We start from the raw sequence: 6526 nt of genomic DNA on the forward strand, positions 1-6526 counted from the left end.
TAAAGTTTGACAGACACGCACAAATTGTTGGCATTTTTTTAAACAAGTAAAAGTAGGAAATACATAAAATTGTAGGTACTTTCAAGAAATATAGTTAACTGTAAGTGCTGTATTTTAATAATCTATGAAAAATCAAAATCATCAGGATAATATTAGGTATTGATTTTCAGACAAGAATTAGATTACAGTGATGATCAAAAGCATTTAGATATTGTTTTGAAATCTACAGATAAGTTATGGCAGTTCCATTTTAAAGAACAAGATGTTAAAGTTTGTGATAAAATTGTCATCAGAAATACTGTCCACTTCAGTATTTACATAGGAAAATATTGGAGGATGAAGCTCTACCTACTGCCTCAGGTTAATTTAAATTCTGAATTGCAACAACAGCAACAAGCAAGAAGGACACCATTAAATGAGTATTATACACATAAGTATTATTATACACAGAAAGAGTAATGTTATACACATAAATATTAACATTTTCTAGAGCAACAACACAATAAAAAACCAAAATATGAACACCAGCAACTAAAACAGGAACCATTAAATGAATATTATACACGTAAGTACAATTTGATTGAATAAAAAACGGCGTCAGCGATGCCTATGAAATGAAGATTGCTGTCATTTTATATGTAAAATGATATGGAGAATGTCATCGAGATGTTCATTTCCAAGCCAACTGGACGCCGTGTTTTTTCGATCATACAGTATTATTATACACATAAATAATAATATTATACACATAAACATCCCTTGATAAAGATCAACATTTTGTAGAGCAATAACAGCATCAAATAATGGAAATAATGGACCCTACTGCTCAAATCAAAAACAAAATTTCATCATTACCACTTTATTGGTTATATCAATAAAAGAAATTATTGAGTTTATGAGTCTAGATCCTACAAGCAAGCAGATCTATCACATAATTTAAAATGAAGATTTATCTATTATAGTATGTATAAACACTTTGCATCTTTTATTCAATGTTGTAATGAATTAACAAATTGCAGGTAATTTATTCTAATAATGAAAAAGAAACTTTGGATCAAAAAATATTTTCTTCTGATGAGGCTTATGAATATTAAAGTCTGTTGAAGTTTGGCCATTATGTGTTGGTATACAATTTATTTATGATGTTACAGTAGTTAAACCATCCGAATACAAAACATATTTAAAATCCACTATTCTTAATGAACCAACTTGAGAGGAAGCTAAGAGAAAGGTTCTATTGGGTGGACTACAAGAAAAAGGGACATATACATGAGGATCTGGAAGGGCTATAACATTACGTCTCAAGCCATGGAACAATAGGAAACGAAATTCAAAGGAAAACATTACAATACGTGGGATGCAAATTATAGTGCAAAGAATTGAGAAAAAGAATTATTAAAAGTAGTTATTGTTACGATAGTTAAACCATCCGACAACCAAATATATTTAAAATCCACTATTCTGAATGAATAGCAACTACCAACCTGGGAGGAAGCTGCGAGAACGATTCTATTGGGTGAACTACAAGGAAGACATGAGCATCTGAAAGGGCTATAAAATTATATTATTATTTCACGTCCTAAGCCATGTTGAAATAGCTGGGAGCGAAAAAGAAGATAATACTGCACACGATTCTTGTCTAGAAGTAGTTGATATTAAGGTAGTTAAGCCATCCGACTATCGAACATTTAAAATCCACTATTCTGAATGAATGGCAACTACGATGGCAAAACGTAAATAAATACTTGTACAGTATAAAATTATATTATATTGGCTTAATTTTTATACTAAATAAAATGTGTTACGTTATTTTTGACCTGCATTATATTTATTTAAATCCCATATCATCAATTAAACTTTTAATAAAGTTTTCCTAATTATAATTAACATTAATATTAAACTAAAGCTTTTTCATCTTGAATGAGATTTACGAAATAACTTATGAGAAACAATAAAAAGAGGCTCTGATATCTGAATAATCGATAATAAAACCACATATTGACTTACTTTTATACTAAATAAATGTAGGTATGAAGTTATTTTAAAGCTGCATTATATTTATTTTAAACCGATCACCAATTATTACTTTAAATAAAATTTTTCTTAATTATAATTACCATTAATTTTAAGCTAAAACGATAAGAATATTTTTTCGTCGTCTTGAATGACATTTGCGAAATAACTTATGAGAAACAATAAAAAAAGGGATTAGTCTATTGCTGCTGAAAAAAAATCTGTAATTTATTTCCTGCAACATGAAAATAAAATTGTATTTTTTTTTAAACCCGCGGCTTCCCGTTTGCTTCACGTCAAATATTTATGTCTTGAATCATCTGTTCTAAAATGTTCGGCGCATGTCTTAAATTTTAGGATCTTGCTACAGCAGCGCCATCCTAATTCTTCCCTTTTTTTGACCATTTTTTAATGCAAGGAGTTATTTCTCCTTACCTCTACACTCCATATAGCTATACTATGTGTTGCAGATGTTAAAAAAAAATTAAAAACTAACCAACTGATTTTTATTAACTTTTTTTAACTGTTAAGCTATAGGTACATAAACAGACATATATACCGTGCTGGCAACTGTTACTTTTGGGTCGGTGTAACGTGGAAGTAATAAGTCTGAGAGAGAGAAATGCGACGGTGTGCTAAGTCACAATCGCAAACCGCTGATTTTTCAAAGATTTTTTTTTTCGAAAAAATAACTAGATAAAATCATTAGATATGTTTCTGAGCATCTAAAATGAAATTATATAGTCTATTTTTTTATAAGGAGAAAACGTCAGTATTCGTGATAATTTAAAAACCAAACTAAACCAAACCAACTTTTTAACACATAACACGCCATAACCTAAGAACTTAAGAACCACTTTACATATTGAACCTTTTTTTTATTTTGAAAATCGAATCTTTTACAATATGTTTAAATAAGAAAAATTCGATAAGGTTGATTTTTTCCATTCAAAAATTTTAAACAATCCATCCTTTTACATTTAGTGCGTAGCAATTTTCAGCAATCGTGTAGCTTTTTTATTTATAAAGATTTTCACATACTTTCTGCGAAGAAAATATACCAGGCATATTAAGAAAGTTGTTGAAAACACTACGATCAATTATTTGTAATAGATTTCGATATATCGATTTTTGAATTCAGCGTTCTAATAGCGCGACCACTGTCGAACACCAACTCAGTTCCACTTATTTTTCCCAAAAATGCAAGTGTTTCTATCTTGCACTTAAAAATGTTCAAGCTACAGGGAAAATTACAACGACTCGTTAAGAAATAAACAAATAAAGTATCACGAAAGTAATGAAATCGTAAAGCTGGACGCATGATGTACACCTCTCCCTAGAACTTTAAGTACTGACAGAGGTACTGATTGGGTCGACCGGTCGACTGCGACAAATCTACTATATCCCCTTTCACGTCTCTTAGCAATGTGCAAAGTTTCTCGGTTTATTTCATATGTTTGGCAACGTGTTTACTGTTCTCTCTTTGTTCAGTACATACTCTTCTTACATACGGAAATCTCGACCCAAGACTAACCTTTGCCAGCCCTTAGTATACCAAGTACAATATTTAACTATTAAAATAACAATCGCAGGTTACAGTCGCTGCGATATGAAAATCGTAATCGCAGTTTCAATTGCGATTGGAGAATCGCAGCTTTGCTTCATCTCTACTGATTAAGCATTACAAAATATAGTATATACAAAACTCACCCTAAGTTTAGAAACAGAATCATATCCCGTATGGATAATTACCAAATGTCCCCTATAAATTACCCTTTTTGTCTGAAATTTAGTTAGTTGCACACTAGAGTAAAGGCACTATCCCAAGGAAACCTGTAAATTATTTAGTTGAGCCTGAAGGGTATATAAATCTTGCGACGAGGCCTATTTTACTCGGCAGTAGAATCCGAGACTTATCTGCCTCGAGATAAAAACTTTCGGCTAAGTAAGTTTCAGTGTTAATCAAAGGGCTTTAAAAGATTTTTATTAAAGAAAGCAGCCGAAGTTGGTGGTAGTTGCATGGGTCTTTTTGTTGTGGCGGTGGTGTCGAGATAAACTCCAGATCTTTTTAATTAAATAGTTTCAGAAAGAGAAAGAATTATGCGTTGGGTCGTGTGAAAATATGGAAATTAGAGAAGAATGTATATGGTACAGTGAAAGTTTGAAATTCAGTGATTGCTAACATTCACCAGGAAATGCTAGCAATTACACATTGGACCAGTGAAAGTTGTATTTTAAAGAGATTTGTCGACTTTTCCTAGTAATTTCTAACATTCACTAATGAAAGTAAAGGTTACCAGTAAAAGTTATTCTATTGTACAGGGCGAGTGTGGTGAGGAGGAATGTTTGGTGGAAGTTAGAACAAATAAAACTTTTAAGAATATTAAATCACCTCAATATTCAAGCTGATCCACATATCTTAAAATTACAATTTACTTGTTTAGTATATTTATTAAATATTTTACATGTGGCAACCGCGCTAACTAAATCTTTCAAACTCACTCATAATTGAATTTTGCTGGAAACTGTATGGCTTTCGGGTGTATAACGTGTATGCCGTCTCTGCCAAAGTCAATCCAAACTGATGGTACATCTTTAATCTCGTCTGGTATAGAACCTGGGTCAAGATTATTCCAATACGCCTTTGATGGTGCTATTGTTCTAGTACTGGTCCCATGTGTTTGGCAGCGCGAACATAAAAGTAATGTTGTTTTTGAAGACAGTTCTGCAGGTAGATATCCTAATGCAGCTGTGTTGTAACGTGCAGTATGAATTTGGTTAAGATAACAACGCTTCGTGCAAATGTCACAAACGTGTATGCATAATGTGTTAATAGCATTTTCGAACGCTTGTACATGATTTTCAGCTCTGCGTTGCTGTGCACGCTCGAGTTGGTTATTTAACCTGTCTTGGCGTTGCTCAGGTGTTTCTGAAGCTTCTAACTCCTTTCGTCTCTCACGCCGTCCTGTTAATCTGGCCTCACGTTGCTCAGGTGTTTCAGATGTTATTAGCTCTCTTTGTCTCTCTCGTTGTGATGCCAGCCTAGATTCATGACGCTCAGGTGTTTCTGCCGCTAACAACTCTCTCTGTCTGTCACGTTGTGATGCTAGCCTGGACTCATGACGCTCAGGTGTTTCTGACTCTACCAGCTGCCCTTGTCTCTCACGTTGTGCTATTAACCTGGCATCATGTTGCTCAGGTGTTTCTGTTGCTAACCGTTCTCTTCGTTTCTGTAGTCGACTTTAGGTTTCATTTTCACTTTCTTTTGCATGTTTCGTTCTATACTTTTCTTTCGCCTTTTCGAGCCTTCTTTTTCGTTCGTGTAGCAGTTTCGTTTATATTTTTGTTTATTTTTTTATTTATTGTTTCCATGTTGTTCCCACGAGTAATGGACATTTTAACGGTCGACCCCCCCAGAAGTCCAGTAGAGGGGCTAGGCTATAATATACAACAAGAGGCGCCCAATCTTGAGGGGAAAACGCTTGCGACATTACATTTTTAGCCACCCTAATGCCATACAGTCCTCAGCACGTTTTAACCTATTACCTTAACTTGGGTGGTAAAGCTACCGCTAACTACGTAGGTACATCTAATCACCAATTTTTTTTTATCTGTCCTTCTAACGTCACACAATCTTGGACACAACTGTTCTGGACACGACTACTCATGCCCTCACCTAATACGCCATTTTGTAACGACGTCCATCTTGGATTTTAAATTTTGTCATAATCACAGTATTCTACTAGTGTAGCCCTTTCATTTGATACCCATATTGAGGGGATTGTGGAAAAATATGAAATCCGCCATTTTGTACCGGCGGCCATCTTAGATTTACAATGTTATTGATATTACTATATTGTATTGTCATCGGAACTAAAGGTGTGCACCAAATTTCAGATCAATCTGACAACAGGAAGGTACTTAAATTTCAATTTCTAATTTTGACCCAAATAAACAAACAAATAAATAAATACCGTACGGGTCGAGCTAAATAAAACCGTTTAAAAATATCATAAATATTGTAGATTTTACAGGGTGAGTCTTAAATAAGTGCAAATATTGTCAGGGCTGGTAGATCTTGATAAAAGAAACATATTTTCTCATTACCGTTTTCGAAATATATCCAAAATAACCGAGTTATTTTATTTCGAAAATTTCCAAAAAAATATATTTTTCGCCAAAATGTTGAGAAAAAAAAGCTCTAGTGGGCTTTTCTGGATTTTCTTTCTTGTAAATTTTATCTACTACCTATGTTGCCATATTTTTAAAAAAATATGCTTTTTAAGACTCACCCTGTATATAGATAGTGTTACCGTACAAAACAGGTATAATAAAAGCCACTAAAATATTCTAAAAGACGGCGTAAAGTTATAAACTCTTGATATGGTTTTATTTCGCAACTATTCCGCTGTGGTTTGATATTTTTCTATTCTGCATTAGATGCCATTAAATATGCATTACTGTTTTACGTTTCGAAAATATGAAGCCTTTTAGAGTATATTCGGAAAACATT

General features: G+C 33.2%; 1 long non-coding RNA gene across 1 annotated transcript; it reads left to right on the top strand.

Annotated features, from left to right (window-relative positions):
* The first annotated feature begins 225 nt into the window (after positions 1-225).
* Positions 226-1037, top strand: LOC115884775. The gene is made up of 4 exons (XR_004050614.1): positions 226-360; positions 491-565; positions 784-961; positions 1020-1037. It is a non-coding gene; the product is annotated as an uncharacterized LOC115884775 (long non-coding RNA).
* Positions 1038-6526: the final 5489 nt, after the last annotated feature.

This window comes from Sitophilus oryzae, unplaced genomic scaffold (genome assembly GCF_002938485.1).
Source record: "Sitophilus oryzae breed Bouriz unplaced genomic scaffold, Soryzae_2.0 scaffold_357_pilon_pilon, whole genome shotgun sequence".
Taxonomy (NCBI): domain Eukaryota; kingdom Metazoa; phylum Arthropoda; class Insecta; order Coleoptera; family Curculionidae; genus Sitophilus; species Sitophilus oryzae.